Below are 21,161 nucleotides of genomic sequence, written 5' to 3'. Positions count from 1 at the left end.
TTTCTTGCTAAGGGCTGCCCACTTGCTTCTCACACTATCACCCTCTCTCCAGATCTAAAAAAGACGGCCTCTCTCTCCCTCCTCACCGGTGGTCACAGATCCGCCGGGGAAGAAAAGGACGTATAGTGTTGACGCACTCATCGTCGGCGAGCGAGGTATGCACTGACGACAAGGCCGTCCTCTCAGACCTAGCGCCCGCGCAGGATGGCCTCCGTCCCCAAGCTCGCTGTCGTAGTGCGTGTGGAGGACGATGACCACGAGCGAAGCCACTTCCCGCCGACCCTCGGGTATGCTACCTCTTTTCGAACCATACCCTTGTTCTATTGCCCCATCTGCCATGTCGCTGCATGTGGATCTTTTTCCACTCCACCATCTTCCCAATTTGCTATCCTCTGCTCTGCTGGTCACGCAGACGAAAACCTTAATTTGCACTATTAAAGGAAACCCTACTTCATGCAGACTAATCCATGTCTGGGTTGAATAAGGAAAGGAAGGGAGACTGTACTGTCCAAGAGAGTAGGCATCGAACCCGCATCTAGGTTGAGAAGGGGAAAATCAGTAGCTAAGAAATGAGTCTCGTGTCTCTTGGTTGAAGAAGGGTAGAAAGGCACGACAACGCAATAGAGAATGACCAGGTCGATCGATTTGTTGTCCTCACATAGGAAAAAGGTGGCTAAACATAACAAAAATGGGACGTAATCCACATATGCTGCCTGGATATTTGTTGCTCTGGGCAACCATACCTCCCTCACCACTCTATGCGTCCGTGGAGGTACATCATACTGGTGCACCCACTGTCCGAATGGGCCTCGCATGCTCTTAGTCTAACTTTTTTGCTATTAGTATAACGCCAGAAGTCAAGTCAAGCAATGCTACTACTAAAGTGATGCCACATTTAACTAATGCCGCACTCAGTCTAATGCCACCGATAAATTTAAGCAATGCCATTTAATGTCACTGGATTATTTCAGGGTTAGCTGTTGATTGTGGATGTATTAAAGATTTTCAACTAAGGCATTCTAATGATGTTGCACAGCCAGTATACCAACGATGAAACTTGTTACTACCTTCAGATTTTTGCACTGTTAATGCTTATAGATTACATACCTCACTTTCATGAGATAAGTTAATTTTTTTGTACAGTGCCACCAAAATGCCAAGGCGCTGATGTCATTTTATTTTGGTTAAACTGCACAAAAAATTATGAAGACAAGAGGAAAGGTTAAGAGTGGGCACCTCCTCCTCCGGCTGTTCTCTTGATTCGTTCGATCAAGTTTTTATGTTTGATCGATTATCAAGATTGGGATAGCAATTTTTAAGGCCCCCCCCCCCGAGTTCGAAATGATATTTACCTTGGAGGTACATGGTTTGCAATTTTTTTATACTGTCATTAGTTAATAATGCTAGTTACCTTCAGACTTTTGTATTTGGTTTAATGCTCATGCACAGCTAGTATACCAATGCTGAAACGTGTTACCTTTACATTTTGTATTGTTAATTCTTATAGAAATCTTCCAGTGCCAGAGTTTATTGAAATCTGTTCAGTAAAACCATTGTACTGTACCCTGTAATAAAATAACTACTCTACTGTTGCACTAGCCACTGGATTAGTGTATATTTGCAGTATTCGAAATTTTGAATCGTGTTGCATTAGCGTATGGACATAAATAAAGGGTGGCAAGCTTTCCCAGATATGTGCTCAAGAAAACTACAACCTGTTTTTCTAAATACTAGTAGATGTTTGGGTACTTTAAACTGAACCACAAAAACCTCTTATATTAAGGAACAGAGGGTGTAGAGTTCACTCAAATTATCCTGGTAAAGCTAGTCACACCTTTGTTAAAATTAATGTTCATTATGTTATCGGAGGAGGTCTGTAAGTTTGTCTCTAATGCCTGTCGACTACATACCTGACATCATGATGTAATGTTAAGTCATTTCCTTTTGTACAGTGTCACTGAATTGTCAAGGCGGTGATGGCATTTTATTTTAGTTGAACTGCACAAAATATGCTTAAAAGAAGAGGAAAGGTCAGGAATCGATCATTCTTTCAGAAAGAACTATATATGCCTTTCTGACATCAGCCTCTGTTGCCTTATTTATTCCTTCAAAAAGGTGGTTAGAAACAGTCTTGCTACCTTTTCCCATTAAGAAATTGGAATGCTTATATTTGTGAGTCTATTCTTCAACTAGTGCCACTTTTATAGTAATCACACTTTCAATATCTATGCAAACAGGGATGCTCGAGTTTAGTGGAACTGCACAAAAAGTCCAACTGGTTCAACATTAGGAGCATGCTTTCTCCCAAACATTTATATCCAATTGGTGGCACTATGAGCTGTTCATTAAGAAGGTACATGGTTTGCTACTATCTTGCTACTCTTTTTGTACTGTCATTAGATAGTAATACTAGTGGTTTGCATGTGAATTTATTGGCAGGGTGGACCTACATTGGAGGTGCAGGACATGATTCAATGACTGGATGCTCAATTTCGGTTGTATCGATTTCACCTCTTCCATCACTGCGAACATGGATATCCTTGGTCTGATGAAGAATAGGCGCTATATTTCTGCTCTGAACAAGCAAATCAATTCAGTATGAAATTGTCCAGGGCAAAACAAGACTGTATCAAATTGTCCAGTGCAAAACATGACAGATCTAAGCGGAAGAGACATGTTTAAACCGAAAATACAAGGTGGGGTATATGTTTACTAGCTGCTTGATATTTGTGCAGACAGAGATGTCTGCCCGTTGCTATTTAGCAAACATACAAAGTGACCGCAATTTTGGTTGAACTGCACAAGAGAATAGTATAGTCACTGCATGCAGTGCCATTTGAAAATAGACACAGAAAGATTGGATAGTCACTTCATGGACTGCAGAAAAGTAGTACTGTACTATTTATTGGCCAGCACTAGGTGCTTCATTGCTTTGGTCTTATTATACAATGGGCATCATTTTGCCTAAGTTAAAGTTTGTATTCCGAAAATAGTCTCGCCGTGTGATCAAGAGAAGACCAAATCATATTGCAGTGGATGTTCCTCCATCATGTGTGGTTCATTCCCATGGTTCCAGCTGTTGGTGAAACCACTTACGTTTGCAAGAGGAATTGTAGACTTCACAAACAAATTTGTCATTCAGTCTGTACTGAATGTTGCCCAAGAGAAGCATCCATGTTAGTAGGAAGAACATATGTTTTTTCTAGATCTTTGCTTTTGGAGCTACATATTTGTATATGATCTGTGAATCATTGAGATGCATTAACATGTTGATCTTATGTATGGGAATCGTGCTAGTTGGTTTTAGTTGTGGCTGATCTTTGCTTTTGGAGCTACATATTTGTATATGATCTGTGAATCATTGAGATGCATTAACAGTTCCTTATATCTGTTCGCTCAGTGTTTACAAGTTACCGATCGATCACTAGCTAGCCTACTAATGCGCTCTTGGCTGTTTTAGTTGCGACGCAAGATCCGAAGTGGCAGTTTTTTGAATAGAAATGCCTACCTCTGAAGAAACTGACAAGTTGCTCTGAAGAAAATGCCATGCGAATCTGAAGAAACTGCTAGCAAAAACGTTCGCAAATGCCTTATCTCCCAGCTAAAGTTCATCACCGGGCCCCCACCGGCCCGACGTTGCTCGCCACTTATCCTCGCTCTCGCCACATCCGCCATGCCCCCGCCCGTCCGCGATAGGCGTGGCCGGAGGCGGTCACCGCCGGAACTAGTGTTCGGTTTTTCACCGGAAGGCAGATGGAGGGAGGAGGCATTCTATCGGTCTTTAGATGGCAATGCGGAGATCGAGGACTTGTTGGAGCGCGACCGCCTGGCAGAGGAGCAGGAGTTGTTGGAGCGCGACCGCTTGGCGGATGAGCAGCGTATCGCCGATTTGCGCCGCCAGCGGGACATGGAGCAGCAGCACACCGACGCTCTGATTCGCGAGCAGAGCGCCCGCACGTGGGCCGACTACGTGGAGGCCGGCGCCCGGCAAATAGCCCTGGAGGCTGTCGGGCACGCACGCGTTCGCGACGCTGATTTTTACTACCAGCTCGTCAAGTGGGTATCCCGCTTAGAAGCCGAAGCTTTGGTGGACCACGCCGGCATGGAAAGGGCCAACGGGCGCGAGCAACGTGCCCTATCGCACCTCTGGCAAGTCCGAGGAGAGGCGGAGGACGCCGGTGCCGGCGTTTAGCGTGTACCGCAGATGGAGGCCGGCATCGTCTAGTTAGCTAAGAGTAAGTTAGTACTTGTACGCTACTAGAGTATTAGTGGAAGTAGATAGTTAACTTGACTATGATGGTTGTCAATGTGGAAGTTCAGTACTCTATATGTGGATCAGACCTGTTACTTTGCTCTGAATGTTGAACTTTCCGTTTGAACAGATGGAATGGGCTGTTATTTTTTTAAATGGGTTGTATTTGTCCTCCACGGGTTTAGAGGCTGATTTGTGGACCTACCAAGTTGACGCGTACACAACCAGGAGATGATTGTACGTGGAGAGGATGACAGCAGGGACCCGCCAAGGTCATGGCAGGATGCAAGAAAAGTGCCTCCTTATTTCAATCCAATAAAAAAATGGCTCCTCGTAATGGATTTCTGACATCTGGGTCCCATGCCATTGTCAACATAGTCAATAAACGAGAGAGTTGCACAACGAGCGGCTGACATCAGGGACCCAGCAGCTCGCCCAGTTATTTTTGTTTTGGGTTAATTTGATAAATGCCACTCCAAATATGGTGTTTCTAAGAAATGCCATTGCAATTTCCAAACTTTGTAAAATGCCATTTCATGCCATCCCCAGTGGCATTTTTCGAAGTCTGGAGTGGCGTTTTTCAAAGTTTGCAAATTGCAGTGGCGTTTTCCAAAGTTTGCAAAAATTGCAGTGGCATTTTTCAAAGTTTGGAAATTGCAGTGGCATTTTTATGAATCGCCATATTTGTTGTGGCATTTATCTAATTTGTTTTGGAGATGGAAGCAGGGTGTCAACTGGGCTGTGCGGGGCACTCTGGCATGTCTAGACAGCCTTCTCTTTTATGTTTACCACAGACCAGCCCAGTAGTTTTTTTTCTTTTTGAAAATGGCTAGCCCATTTTTTTGTGATTTGCCAAGTAAGTCGCTTTGTCGGGCCTATTGGGCTGCAAATCTTTCAAGACGAGGAGAGCTTCATTCGGTTGGACGAGAAAATGGCCTATCAGTAATGAGAAATGGGTTGTACATTTTTAAAACACATCAAACCGGCAATTACTTTCAAATTTCTTTTTTTCATTTCAAGATTTTAAATTGCATTAATTTTTATGCGTGGACAATTTGTTGGATTTTATATTGATATACGTTTATTTTTAAAATCAGTTTGAATGTGACTCAAAATTTCGGGATTAAAAACAGTTCGGACCGCACCGAAATATGCAAAATTTCGTATAATTTTTTAACCGTGGCCACAATATAGCCTGTAATGCCAACAAAAAGAATATGGGCTCCAAAAAAACCTTAATAATTAGCAAATGGGCTGTAAATTATTAGAAATAATGGCAGATGGGCTGTATGCTATTTTCCACAGATTTGAGGCTTTCCTAAAAAAAGGTTGACGCACAAGCACTGACTGTTGGATGTCCATCCAACGGCCGTCGTGCTTCTTCAATCTCTGCTCTTCCTGCTCCAGCCGCTCAAACAAGCGCCGGCGGGACTGCCTGCTCCCTCTTCCCCGCGGCCGGCTCTGCTGCTGCGCAGGCCTCACCGCCCCACCGTACTCCCATCGCTGGCCTAGCCATCCCTCTACTCACCCACACCTGTTGTTATTCTCCGGCAACGGCAGACGAACCAGTAAACCCTCGTATAGTCGTACTCCCCTCCGCGTGGAAAACAACTACCGAGTCTTCCCTACCTCTGTGTCGTTCCCTTCCTAGGCCTCACCGTCGTCCACCGCCCTGGTGCTCCCAGCGCGGCCTGGTCAACGTGGTCAACGACGGACATGCATCTAAAGTGGACTGTACGTGGAGAGGCTGACAGCTGGGTCCACGGCCGCACGCAAGGAAATGCCTCCTTATTACGCGCAAAATAATGATTCCTCCACCTAACATCTGGGACCCACCGAAAGGGCCTCTGTATTTCACGAAAAAACGTTACCGCCGCTGACAGCTCGGACCCACCAGCTATATCTTCGCACGCAAGAAAGTGTGTCCTTATTACGCACAAAAAATGAATACTCCCCCTGCTAGCTGGGACCCAATATAGTGGCAGGCTGACTTGCGGGCCTACTAAGTTGACGGGGACGGAGGGCTTTGTCAACTTAGTCAATATGCACGATTCTAGCTCCAGTGACCGTATGATGTCCATCCAACGGCCGTAGTGCTTCTTCAACCTCTGGTCTTGTTGCTCCAGCCGCCCAAAGCAGCGCCGGTCGTGCCGCATGCTCCTGCCTCCCGTGGCCGGCTATGCTGCCGCGGAGAACTCACCGCCCCCTACTATTCCCACCGCTGGCCAGGCCCTGCGGCGACGGCAGCCTCACACCGCAGCCGAACCAGTGAACCCTCGTACTCCTCTCCGTGCGGGCTTCCACTGCCTCGTCTTCCCCGGCTCCGCGTCATCCCCTTCCTAGGCCTCGCCGTCGTCCACCGCCTTGGTGCTCTCAGCGCGGCGTGGTCAACGTGGTCAAGGAACGGCTTCCATCGGACATGGACTGTACATGGAGAGGCTGACAGCTGGGTCCACAGTCGCAGCAAGGAAGTGCCTCCTTATTACGCGGAAAATAATTATTCCTCCACCTGACAACGGCGACCCACCGGACGGGCCACCGTATTTCGTGAAAAAAACGTTTCCCCCTGACTGCGGGGACCCACCAGCTACATCTTCGCACGCAAGGAAGTGCGTCCGGGCAGAAAATAAACGATTCGCCCCCCTGACTGCTGGGACCCACCAGCTACATCTTCGCATGCAAGGAAGTGCCTGACAGTCGGGACCCACCTGGTCGAAGCGTACGTAGCATTGTCATTCTGGTCGCGAATGTGTACGTACATACTGGTCGATGTAGAGGCGCGCACGTGTCGTAGTAGAGGCGCGCACGTAGCATGTACACGTACGTACAGCGGCCAGTGTGCAAGAAAGAAAATACGACCACGTACGTACATACGGGCAGGGTCTCGAACGCCTACTCGCGCATACATACGGCCAGGGCTCGTGTACATGGCTGGGTCGAAACGGAGAAACAGCATCGTCGTCGTGTTCATGGGGAGCCAACCGGCTGGGTCGGAACGGAATGCGTCGTCGTGTTCATCGGGAGGGCTTGGACGGAACAGCCGATGGAAACGAGGCCTGGCGTACCACAGAACGGAGGAAACGGCCTTGTGTTCGACCGGCCACGTTTGAAACGGGATCCTGTTCATCGGGAGGGGTCTGGCGTACCGCAAAACGGAGGAAACGGACCTCCTACGGTCGAAACAGGGGTCATGTTGATCGGGAGGGGTGTGGCGTACCGCAAAACGGAGGAAACGGACTTGTGTTGGAGCGCTACGGTCGAAACGGGGGTCCTATTCATCGGGAGGGGTGTGGCGTACCGCAAAACGGGACTCCACGGGACACTGTTCATCTCCACCGTCGACCCCCTCCAGCCTCCACGGGCTACTATTCATCCACCGTCGACCTCCTCCAGCCTCCACCTGCGACTGTTCATCCACGGGCTCCTGTTCATCCAGCCTCCACCATGCGCTACTCCACCGGCTACTGTTCAACCAGCCCTTTCCACGGGCTCCTGTTCAACCACCCCTCCACGGGCTACTGTTCATCCAGCCCTCCACCGTCTACTGTTCATTCTGCCCTCCACGGGGTCCTGTTCATCTAGCCCCAACCGGCTCGATCGATCGGGGTCCTGTTCATCCAAAGGCAACACCATGGGGTCCTGTTCATCCACCCCCACCGGGAACTGTTCACCCAAAACCCCCCAGCAACGCTCACTGTTCATCCAGAGGCAGCATCGATCGGCTTCAGTTAGCAGCAGTAGCGAAGGAATCGCTCGATCGGGTTCAGTTAACAGCCATCGATTGATCGCTCGGGTTCAGTAATGTGTAGCCTGCAGTGCAATCACTCGGGTTCAGTTAGAGCCCAACGCCTCGCTCGGGTTCAGTTAGAGCCAACGCCTCGCACACACGCGCGTACGTGTACGAGAGAAACGCGCATCGCTCGGCCACCGACCTCCGACCGTAACCGGGAACTCCCTGAAATTTTCCTCGCCCTTGCTTCTACCACGGTTTTTTCCATCATGGACGGCCCAAAGAATGTCATGCAGCTGCGTCTCCGGCCCGCCCAGGAAGAAAAGCCCATTTTCTGTCATGATTTTTTGTCATAGAAGTAGGAGCCCACCACATCTATGATGATACCGGGTTTTGTCACAATTATCGTCATAGAAGTGTCATATGTATGACAGAAAAAAATTCGTTCGGCCCAAAATGTCACGGATGTGTCTTTTTTTTGTAGTGGGTGCCGTTGTAGCGCGGAGGCAGGTCCGGCTTGAACTTACCGGGCTAGACGACGTTGCGCAGCTCGGGAGTGAAGGCGCGGCAACCTGCTATGGTCACCGGAGCCCGTCGCGGAGGCGGAGCCTGGTCTTGATGTCCACGCGCCATCGCGGCAGGCGGCACGCGATCTTGGCGTTGTGGTGCTGGGAGCGCAGGAGCATTTTCTTGCAGCCGAGGGACTTCTTGGCCGCTTCCTTCTTTGTGCGCGGGCGCCCCGCGTGGAGGGTCATGCCGCGGGACCATGCATCTTGGTGCGAGGGCAGCATCTTGATGCGGAGGTGGTGGAGGTGCTCCGTGGGCGACATCGCCCGCTGTTGGAGGTGGTCGAGGTAGCGAAAGGGACGGTGCAGGAGAGCCCCCAGCGGCGCTGACAAGCTCGGCGATGCGGTCGAGCCAGTCATCATAAAGGTCATCGACTGGACGGTAGCGCAAGAGCTCATGCGCCATGAGCAGCGCAGCCTGCGCATCCATGGGTGTGCGACGAGCGTGGGACGACGAGCCAGCCGGAGTCAGCGATGGGGTGGCGGTGCGTCCGTCTTGCCGCACGAAGGGGTGCAGCAACGGAGCTTGCTGTGTTCCCTGTCGGGCCGGTGGCGGCGTTGGCAGCGGGTGATGGAGAATGGCGGGGAGGTCCGTCGACGGGCGCCGTCTGAGTGATGCGGGTGGCCTGGCGCTCGGCACGGGCTCGGCGGGCGTCAGCCATGGATCCGGTGGAGCAGCGGAGCACGGATCGACAGAAGAAAGGCTTCGGCGCACCCCTACCTGGCGCGCCAAATGTCGGGCTAGGTTCCGGCAAACCCTTGAGGTTCGAACACTGGGGTGCGCACGAAGACCTCTCTCTCTCTCGCTCGCTCTCGCAACGATCTTAAGGCTAACTCATCGAGCCCAAAGAACAAGTGACACAAGGGTTTATACTAGTTCGGGCCACCGTTGTGGTGTAATACCCTACTCCAGTGTGGTGTGGTGGATTGCCTTGCAGGCTGAGGATGAACAAGTACAAGGGAAGAACAGCCTCCTGAGGAGAGGTGTTCTTAAGCTCGGTGAGCTTGTGCGGTGGCCTTGGCGAAATGGATCAAGTCCAAGATCAGATGCCTCCCACGGTGGTGTCTAGTCCTATATAGAGAGGCCCGGGTCCTCTTCCCAAATATTAGGCGGGAAGGGACCCACAACGGCCAATTTGAAGGGGGACAACTAGTACAAGTTATCCTGACAAAAGGTGGTCTTCGCCTGCCAAAGACTCTGGTGGTGACGCTGTCGTGGGCTCCGTGGTGACCTCCGTCCTGCTGGTCTTGGTCTCGTTGCACCAATATGGAAACCTTTGCCTGCTGCCTCGGGACCCCTCGCCTGCGCTTGCCCCTTTAGCACCAAAGAGGCAACGAGTACTCTGCGCCCGCCGGCACCCGCCTGGCCTTGGTCGTCATGGCTCACGTCACGAGCACCTCGCGAGGTGCCCCTTGCCTTGATATCTCCGCTCCTCGGGAGCCAGCCTAGGGAGGCTGCCCCTGAGGAGGTCTTGTGTCGTCCGCCTCGCGAGGCTTGGCCCCTCGCGAGGGTCATGAGTGGTTGTTGATGAAGATGGGCCGTACCAGGCCGCTGGAGGAGCCTCGCCCTGGGCCGCAGGCAGGCAAGTCTGGGTACCCCCGTTCCCATGACGCCGCCAGAGGAAGAGAGCAATCCCCCCCCCGTAAGGCGGAGAAGAAGAAGAGGGCAGCCTCCGCTGATCTAGAGGCAGAGGCGTCCAAGAATGGGAGAACCTCCCTTACGGATGACTCCGAGTCGGACGCTGACGAGTGGCGCCCCAGGACGAAGCCCCTGGCCGGATCGTAAGTACTCAAAGGTATATATATATATCCGGCTTTTCTGGCTTATAGTTGTAATAAATTTAAATTGTGTGCTGCAGTCCGGTTCATGTCCTCCCCCAGTGATCTTTCTCTTCCGGGAACTCGCTGGGTCCGAACATGATGGAGAGCAAGTCGCCTCCACTAGCTTCCTCCCCTACTACTGCGGACAACACCGAGGTGTCGTCCCGAAGGACCCATCCGGAACAGGGAGGGGTGCCGGGGGCTGCCAAGACGGCGCCAAAGGGTGACACCTCGGCTGCCGGGAACATGGGGGAACCGACCCCCATGGAGACTGAAGACAGGGGCCATGTCCAATTTGGCCCCCAACCAAATGTCATTTCGGAGACCCACATAGTTCCGGAGCCAAATGAGCAACCTCCTTCAAAGGAAGGGGGCGCGCCCACCCCACTGGCGACTTCTGTCAATGCGGAGGCGCCGGACACTCAGGTGAGAGCGCTTCAGAGTGCTACCATTGTGGAAGAACATCGTACCCTTATGGGTACGGTGATTGAAAAGGTTCAGTCCGCGAAAAGTGGATTAACCGAAGCCTACACTAGCCTTTTAAGAGGCTTTGGGGTATGTGCTTTATAATGCTTTTTAGCTGTATAAAAGGAATGCCTGTTGTATAGACAGTAGCCCCTGAGACTCTATTCGGTGTTCGAAAGAAAGACCGGACAGAGGATCTAATGACTCACGCAGGAGGTTAACATATGTATCTGTTGGAACAAACAGGCTGCGAGGCAGGCGTCAGCTACCCATGCCGCCGAAGCGTCAGAGCTGAGGCAGAAGTTAGAGGAAAAACAAGGTATGTGACAACGAAATCATGTCTGAAATTAGATCAGTTCTGAATTGTTATCTCAATGAGCTTTTATAATAATGCTCATAGCTGGTGCGGCGGAGGTCGAGACCCTCAAGAATGCGCTAGCCAAAGCCAAGAAGGAGGCGGAGGAGGAGCGAGCATCCCGCCTGAAACATGAAGCACGGGTGAAGGAAGTCCAGCAGGAGCTCAAGAATGGGATAAACAAATCTGTGTCCTTAGAGCGCAAGATTTCATATCAAAATTCCGAAATTGCTAAGGCCCTCCAAAGTGCACAGGAGGCCCGGACTGAAGCCCAAAGCGCTGTCCGGGTGATCCACTAGGCAAAGTAGATTGCAGCGGGTAAGGCCTTTAACATGTAGAGCAAATTCGTGAGGAAAAGGTATATATTGTTAACCCGGATTTGGAGTTCTCCAGGAGTGTTTGCGGACATGCCCCGGAGTATTGCTGATGCTGCAGAGTTCTTCCGGGCCGAAGAGGGGAGCTCAACGGAGAAGCTGTTCTGGTCGCAGTACCTTGCGCCAAAGCATCCTGTGCCCCTCAGCGATCAGCTAAAGCAGTGGACCGAGCCGCATAGGGTAGCCAAATTGGCCATGAGGGATTTGATAATCCGTCTTTGGCCCACCGAACCCATGCCCAGTAGCTACTTCGGTCTCGTGAAGCGGCTGGTCAGTGCCTGCCCTCGGCTTGATGCCATGAAGCGGTCGGTCTGCATCGAAGGTGCGCGGATGGCCTTCGCCCGTGTCAAGGTGCAGTGGGAGAAGATGGACGCCATCAACCTTGCAACCGAGGGACCGACCGCAGGCAAAGAGCACCACATGTCGGAGCGGTATTTCGATGATGTCCTAAAAGGATCCCGCATTGTAGAGGGCCAGTGTTCGAAGGACATCATAATTGAATGAATGTATCTATGATGTCCAATCCTGTATTTGTGAAACAAGGCTCTATGTATAATATGTTCAATGTTTTACTTTTAAAATTTGTCCTCTTGTGTGGCTGTTTACGATATCTAAGAGTTGGCCAGTCGTCGACTTTAGCCCCCAAGTAGGTAGTACGGGGGTGTTCGGGATAGCACCTAAACACACTTGACCGAACGTTTTGGTCCATGAAGGAGGTGTTAGTGCGGCGAACCAGGCAATCGGACTATGTGGCTTTATTGCTCTCACTTAGCCATAGGAGTTTTATAATGATAGTGTGGGCGCAGCCCCTAGTATTGTTCGGTTATCCGAACCTGGGTCATGTGAATGCCCGGCCAGGTGTAAGCCGACCTATCACATAACGCGGAAAAAATTGCAAGAGATTTATACTTAGTCACCGAATAGCTGACCAGCTCTCGCCGCATCATGACAGTCAGTTTTCGGCTTTCTCTACTAAGGTGTTTGTCTGGATGAACCGGAAACACAATCGCACTAGTTCTCCCTTTACTACCTTAGCCGATCAAGCGGAACGTAAGGTAGCAACCACAGGAGCCGGGCAACCCAACTATTGACCAAAGACATGATTCGGAGCCAATCCATATAATGCTATATTCGGGACGCCGAATTTGTACTGTGAAAGTGTTCGGACTTTGTTTTATAATTTAACAAATGTATGTGGCCTAAACAGAGCCCCTGGCGATTTAAGTCATACCGAGGTGTACATGACAATTGGACAATAACAGCGAAACACATATTAAGAGATAAGCCAACAACGCATAGGTTGGGCAAAAACCTGTTTCCATTATAGTTTGATTGATACGTCAAAACGTATTGGTATAGATAGTGCACTAAGCAACAAGGCTATTTTACATGCCGAACATAAAGGAAAGCTGTGTAAGAGTCCTGAAGACGGACAAGTGATCTTTAGGGACCCGTTAGGTACTCAGCCACGCGTCTATGCTGCCTTTCTCGTTGGTGTATTGATCTTCGAGAGGATCATCGATCAGTGTTTTCATAATAGGCCTCGAAAAGAGGCCTTGGTACCGTCGAAAAGGTGATGTTGGTTGTAAGGAACCTGGGAAAAATAAAAAGAGGAGAAAAAGGAAATATGAATGTCCTGATAGGGTCTACCCGTATTCTGGACGTTATCTTTATTATGCCTCCATCCCTTCCCATGGTATTTTTAGCGCGTAATTATGTACGCGTGGTACATATGCCACAATTTGGTAGGGGCTGAGATGGAGGCCAAGTTGCTAATCGAGCTCCTGACGAGCTGGACTATCATGCTGAGGGGTAGCCCGGACTCGTTTGACAGTGTCCGGGGGCTTGACTGCCGATATAGTATTCGGTATGATAAAACCGCTTTGTACCTCTGCTGCCAGGGTCGCGGTATGCTCCTCAGTACAGAGGGAGCCCTCCATGTTTCCATTGACTTTTATAACACCGCGGGGTCCGGGCATCTGGAGTTTGAGATAGGCATAGTGCGGGACCGCGTTGAAGCGAGCGAACGCGGTTCGTCTGAGCAGTGCATGGTAGCCACTACAGAAGGGGACGATGTCGAAGAGCAAGTTTTCGCTGCGGAAGTTGTCCGGCGACCCGAAGACGACCTCCAATGTGATTGAGCTCGTGCAGCGGGCCTTTACACCAAGTATTACTCATTTAAAGGTAGTTTTAGTGGGCTTGATTCTTGATGGATCGATGCCCATCCTGCGGACTGTGTCCTGATAGAGTAGGTTAAGGCTGCTGCCGCCGTCCATGAGGACTCGTGTAAGGTGGAATCCATCGATGATTGGATCGAGGACTAGTGCGGGCGAACCTACGTGATGGATACTGATCGGATGGTCCCTGCAATCAAAGGTGGTCGGATAGGACGACCATGGGTTGAATTTCGGGGCGACTGGCTCTATCGTGTAGACGTCCCTTAGCGCGCGCTTGCGCTCCCTCTTGCGGATATGAGTGACGTATATCATATTCACCGTTTTGACTTCGGGGGGGAATTTCTTCTGGCCCCCTGTTTTTGGTGCGCGAGGTTCCTCGTCGTCATCCTCACTGGGCGACCCTTTTCTCCTTATGTTCGGCATTTAACTTGCCGACCTGTTTGAAGACCCAACAACTTCTGTTGGTGTGATTGGCAGGCTTGTCGGGAGTGCCATGGATCTGGCAAGGTCGATCAAGCATGCGGTCCAGGCTTGATGAACCGTCTTTGTTTCATTTGAATGGCTTCTTCTATTGACCAGATTTGGAGCCACTGAATCCGGCGTTCACTGTCGTATTCCCTGTATCATCATTGTTGCTCCGACGCTTATGTTTGTTGCGTCGGGTCTTCCGTTGCCGTTCCTGGCTTTGAAAGTGCAAGGGTCGCTGGTACTGTTGCCGCTACGGGCTGGCCAGTTATCCTCACCCGCGCAGAAGCGGGTCATTAGTGCTATAAGGGCTTCCATGGACTTCGGCTTTTCTTGGACGAGGTGTCGGGCGAGCCATTCATCACGGATGCTGTGTTTGAAGGCCGCTAGGGCTTCGGTGTCCGCACAGTCGACAATCTGGTTCTTTTTAATTAGGAACCTGGTCAAGAATTTCCTGGTTGACTCTCCGGGCTGTTGGACTATATGACTGAGGTCATCGGCATCCGGAGGCCAGATATAAGTGCCTTGGAAGTTGTCTCTAAAGGCATCCTCCAAGTCCTCCCAGCTTCCAATAGAGTTTTCTGGGAGGCTGTTCAACCAGTGCCGAGCTGGCCCATTAAGTTTTAGGGGAAGGTATTTGATGGCGTGTAGATCATCACCGCGAGCCATGTGAATGTGGAGAAGAAAAATTTCAACCCATACTACGGGATCTGTTGTGCCGTCGTATGATTCAATGTTCACGGGTTTAAACCCTTCAGGGAACTGGTGCTCCATTACCTCATCGGTGAAGCATAGGGGGTGTGCGGTGCCTCTATATCGGGCCATGTCACGACGCAACTCGGACGAAGTCCGTATGCGGTTTTCGGCCTGGGCGTGGTTATGCGTGTCGCGCCAGGCTTGATAGCCGTCTTCTCGCGTCGGTGCATGCCCCCGCGATCCGTTGATTGATCTGGTCTGACCCGTTCTATTTTCCAGGTCCTGTCGTAGGTCATATGTGTATCCCCGAGCTGTTGTTTCTCTGCTTTTACGAGGAGGTGGTGCGGGCTGGTGTTTGGCTTGAGTTTCCATTCTCTCCCGGCCACGTGGTGGTTGATCGGGTCCGTCAGCCGCATTACGTACGGGTGGTATGGGCTCCAACACCTCATCGTCGAATTGGGGTAGCAGCTTATGCTTCGGGTAACTCTTTTTTGGGCGCTCGAGGCCGTGCTCTTCGGCTGCCAGGACATTAGTCCATCTGTCGTTGAGCAGATCTTGGTCAGCTTGAAGCTTTTGCTGTTTCTTTTTTAGGCTTCTAGCCGTGGCTATTAGCCGGCGCTTAAAGCGCTCTTGTTCAAGGGGTTCCTCTAGCACGATAAAATGTTTGTCGCCGAGGCTCACGTCGTCCTCGGAGAGTGGTAGGTAGTTGCTATCCTCCGAGTCTTTGTTCACTGGTTGCTTGTCAGGGTCGACCTGCCTGTCCTCCCGATCATCCAGTTCGGATTTGGTTCGATGGGGTCGTCTTGGTCTTTGGCGTTCTCCGGAGTATCATTGTTTCCGGTGCCGATATTGTTGTCTCTTTCACGACGCGATTTAGAGTGGCGCCGCTGACGTCGACGTTTTGGTTGTATCTCAGGAGGTTTATCCTCGACTCAGTTCTTCTCCCCATCGCCGTCGCCTTCTTTGGGTGTGTCCACCATGTATACATCTTATGAGGAGGTGGCTGTCCAGCGTCTGTTGAACAGCGGGTTTTGGGTCTGCTCCTCTCCGGCATCGTCGTCCATACCGTCGATGTCTTCGGAGGTGTAATCAAGCATGTCAGTTAGATCCTCGATAGTGGCTATAAAGTGGGACGTGGGTGGGAAATAAAATTCCCTATTTTCAGCCCCTAGTCCGGGCTGGGCGCAATTCGGAAACAGTTCCTCTGTGATGATGAGGGATCGCATTAAGTCCAGAGCCTCGTTTAAGAGCGATGTTTGGACGGGGTCGGAAGTTTCTGGGCTGATCTCGCATGACGCGGGCCTCCAGGGTTCGGAATTAGTGTCCGGAGAAGAGTCCGGCTTTGTAATGATGGCCGGAGACGCTATTCTCTTGGGTTTTCCGGTGTTGAGATCTAAGGCCGCAGAGAGTCCGGCGGGCTCTAGACTCCGGTCTTCGGACCTGGTGACGCGCTTCGGATCTAAGGCCGGAGCGGTGCTGGGGCCGCGAACCCTTGGAAGATCAAGTCTCCTCGGATATCAGCGACATAATTCAGATTTCCAAAACTGATCTGGTGACCAGGGGCGTAGCTGTCGATCTGCTCCCGGTGGCCAACCGAGTTGGCACGCAGCACGAAGCCGCCGAATACAAAGATCTGGCCGGGAAGAAAAATCTACTTCACGGCAGCATTGTTGTAGATGATTGACGGAGCCATCAAGCCTTTCGACGACGGCACAGTGGAACTCTCAATGAAAGCACCAATGTCGGTGTCAAAACCGGCAGATCTCGGGTAGGGGGTCCCGAACTGCGCGTCTAAGGATTGAAGGTCACATGAGGTAGGGGACACGATGTTTACCCAGGTTCGGGCCCTCTTGATGGAGGTAATACCCTACTTCCTGCTTGATTGACTTCGATGAGTATAGGGGTTACAAGGGTTGATCTACCACGAGATCGTAATGGCTAAACCCTAGATGTCTAGCCTGAATGATCATGATCGCCTCTACGGACTAAACCCTCCGGTTTATATAGACACCGGAGGGGACTAGGGTTGTACAAAGTCGGTTTACAAAAAAAGAATCTTCATGTTAAAACGCCAAGCTTGCCATCCACGCAAAGGAGAGTCCCAACCGGACACGGGGGAGGGCCTTCTATCTTGTATCTTAACGGCCCATCTGTCCGGCCCAAGTCACATAGCCTGGACACCCGAGGACCCCATAATCCAGGACTCCCTCACCCTTTACCCTTCTTCTTGAAACTAGTGGTCTTGTTGACCATCAACACTTGATGCTCCTTCATCATTTCTACCTCCGCAACCTTTAGCATCACGAAGAGCTCAGGAATTGTCTTATCCATCCATTGCATATTATAGTTCATCACGAAGCTTTTGTAGCTTGGTGGCAGTGATTGAAGAACTCTGTCAATGACACTATCAACCGAAAGATTTACTCTCAGCTGAGTCAAGTGATTGTGGTACCCAGACATTCTGAGTATATGCTCACTGATAGAACTATTCTCCTCCATTTTGCAGCTGTAGAACTTATTGGAGACTTAATATCTCTCAATCCGGGCATTTGCTTGAAATATTAACTTCAACTCCTGGAACATCTCATCTGCTCCATGACGTTTAAGACGTCGTTGAAGTCCCGATTCTAAGCCATAAAGCATGGCACACTAAACTATCGAGTAGTCATCAGCTTTGCTCTGCCAGGTGTTCATAACGTCTGGCGTTGCTCCTGCAGCGGGTCTTGCACCTAGCGGTGCTTCCAGGACGGACTTCTTCTGTGCAGCAATGAGGATAATCCTCAAGTTACGGACCCAGTCCGTGTAGTTGCTACCATCATCTTTCAACTTAGCTTTCTCTAGGAACGCATTAAAATTCAATGGAACAGTAGCACGAGCCATTTATCTACAACAACATAGACATGCAAAATACTATCAGGTACTAAGTTCATGATAAATTAAAGTTCAATTAATCATATTACTTAAGAACTCCCACTTAGATAGACATCCCTCTAATCATCTAAGTGATCACGTGATCCATATCAACTAAACCATGTCCGATTATCACATGAGATGGAGTAGTTTTCAATGGTGAACATCACTATGTTGATCATATCTACTATATAATTCACGCTCGACCTTTCGGTCTCAGTGTTCCGAGACCATATCTGCATATGCTAGGCTCGTCAAGTTTAACCCGAGTATTCTGCGTGTGCAAAACTGGCTTGCACCTGTTGTATGTGAACGTAGAGCTTATCACACCCGATCATCACGTGGTGTCTCGGCATGATGAACTGTAGCAACGGTGCATACTCAGGGAGAACACTTATACCTTGAAATTTAGTGAGAGATCATCTTATAATGCTACCACCATACTAAGCAAAATAAGATGCATAAAGGATAAACATCACATGCAATCAATATAAGTGATATGATATGGCCATCATCATTTTGTGCATTTGATCTCCATCTCCAAAGCACCGTCATGATCACCATCATCACCGGCTTGACACCTTGATCTCCATCGAAGCATCGTTGTTGTCTCACCAACTATTGCTTCTACGACTATCGCTACCGCTTAGTGATAACGTAAAGCAATTACATGGCGATTGCATTTCATACAATAAAGCGATAACCATATGGCTCCTGCAAGTTGCCGATAACTATTACAAAACATGATCATCTCATACAACAATTTATATATCATCACGTCTTGACCATATCACATCACAGCAAGCCCTGCAAAAACAAGTTAGACGTCCTCTACTTTGTTGTTGCAAATTTTACGTGGCTGCTACGGGCTTAGCAAGAACCGTTCTTACTTACGCATCAAAAACCACAATGGTTTTTCGTCAAGTGTGCTGTTTTAACCTTCAACAAGGACCGGACGTAGGTACACTCGATTCAACTAAAGTTGGAGAAACAGACACCCACTAGCCACCTGTGTGCAAAGCACGGCGGTAGAACCAGTCTCATGAACGCGGTCATGTAATGTCAGTCTGGGCCACTTCATCCAACAATACCACCGAATCAAAGTATGACATGTTGGTAAGCAGTATGACTATTACCGCCCACAACTCTTTGTGTTCTACTCGTGCGTATAATATCTACGCATAGACCTGGCTTGGATGCCACTGATGGGGAACGTAGTATTTCAAAAAAAATCCTATGATCACGCAAGATCTATCTAGGAGAAGCATAGCAATGAGCAGGGAGAGTGTGTCCACGTACCCTTGTAGATCGAAAGCGGAAGGGTTTAGTAACGCGGTTGATGTAGTCGAATGTCTTTGTGATCCAACCAATCCAAGTACCGAACGCACGACACCTCCGTGATCTGCACACGTTTAGCTCGGTGACGTCCCTCGAAATCTTGATCCAGTTGAGGCCGAGGGAGAGTTTCGTCAGCACGACAGCGTGGTCACGGTGATGATGAAGTTACCGGTGTAGGGCTTCGCCTAAGCACTTCGACGATATGACCGAGGTGTGTTTCTGTGGAGGGGGGCACCGCACACGGCTAAAAGATCAACTTCTGTGTCTATGGGGCGCCCCCTCCCCCGTATATAAAGGAGGGGAGGAGGAGGCCTGCCGGCCACAAGGGGCGCGCCCAAGGGAGGGAATCCTACTCCCAGTAGGAGTAGGTTCCCCCCGTTCCTAGTCCAACTAGGAGAAGAAGGAAGGAGAAGGAGAGGGAGAGGGAAAGAGGGGCCGTGCTCCCTCCCCTAGTCCTATTCGGACTCCCCTTGGGGGGGCCACCTCTTGGGTGCGACCCTCTCTCTCCCCTAAGGCCCACTAAGGCAACTTCCCGGGGGGGTCCGGTAACCCTCCGGCACTTCGGTTTTATCCGAAACTTTCCGGAACACTTCCGGTGTCCGAATAACATGGTCAAATATATCAATCTTTATGTCTCGACCATTTCGAGACTCCTCGTCATGTCCGTGATCTCATCCGGGACTCCGAACAACCTTCGGTACATCAAATCACATAAATTCACAATACCAATTGTCATTGAACATTAAGCGTGCGGACCCTACGGGTTCGAGAACAATGTAGACATGACTGAGGCACATCTCCGGTCAATAACCAATAGCGGAACCTGGATGCTCATATTGGCTCCTACATATTCTACGAAGATCTTTATCGGTCAAACCACATAACAACATACGTTGTTCTCTTTGTCATCGGTATTTTACTTGCCCAAGATTCGATCGTCGGTATCATCATACCTAGTTCAATCTCGTTACCGGCAAGTCTCTTTACCCGTTCCGTAATGCATCATCTGCAACTAACTCATTAGTCACACTGCTTGCCAAGCTTATAGTCATGTGCGTTACCGAGAGGGCCTAGAGATACCTCTCCGACAATCGGAGTGACAAATCCTAATCTCGATCTATGACAACTCAATAAACAGCATTGGAGACACCTGTAGAGCATCTTTATAATCACCCAGTTACCTTGTGACATTTGATAGCACACTAAGTGTTACTCCGGTATTCGGGAGTTGCATAATCTCATAGTCATAGGAACATGTATAAGTCATGAAGAAAGCAATAGCAATAAACTAAACGATCATAGTGCTAAGCTAATGGATGGGTCTTGTCCATCACATCATTCTCTAATGATGTGATCCCGTTCATCAAATGACAACACATGTCTATGGCTAGGAAACTTAACCATCTTTGATTAATGAGCTAGTCTAGTAGAGGCATACTAGGGACACTCTGTTTGTCTATGTATTCACACATGTACTAAGTTTCCGGTTACAATTCTAGCATGAATAATAAACATTTATCATGATATAAGGAAATATAAATAACAACTTTATATTGCCTCTAGGGCATATTTCCTTCAAAATCTCATACAATTTAATCTATCTCAATACCGAGGAGGGATTGACAACCACTCTTACGCGTTGGGTTGCAAGTTTTTGTTGTTTGTGTGCAGGTGCTGTTTATATAGTGTTGCTTGGTTCTCCTACTGAATTGATAACCTTGGTTTCATAACTGAGGGAAGTACTTACCGTTGTTGTGCTACATCATCCTCTCCTCCTCGGGGAATAACCAATGCAGATACAAGCAACCAGACAACAAGCTTCCACCTTCACGAGCCCCTCCGGTTCCTCCTCCTTCCCGTAGTAGTCCGGCGGCGCAACCGAGCCTAGCTTCGCTCCTCTCTTCTCCCTTTCTCTGCGCAACCGAGCACCCTCCATGGACGCGATCGTGCTCCATTATGACCAACGGTTCTCCAGACCAGGGTTGTTTGTCTGGGGGCTCCACCGTACTCCG

The sequence above is a fragment of the Triticum aestivum genome, chromosome 2D (assembly GCF_018294505.1).
Source record: "Triticum aestivum cultivar Chinese Spring chromosome 2D, IWGSC CS RefSeq v2.1, whole genome shotgun sequence".
Classification (NCBI taxonomy): Eukaryota; Viridiplantae; Streptophyta; class Magnoliopsida; order Poales; family Poaceae; genus Triticum; species Triticum aestivum.
Note: the sequence above shows the minus strand (reverse complement) of the source record.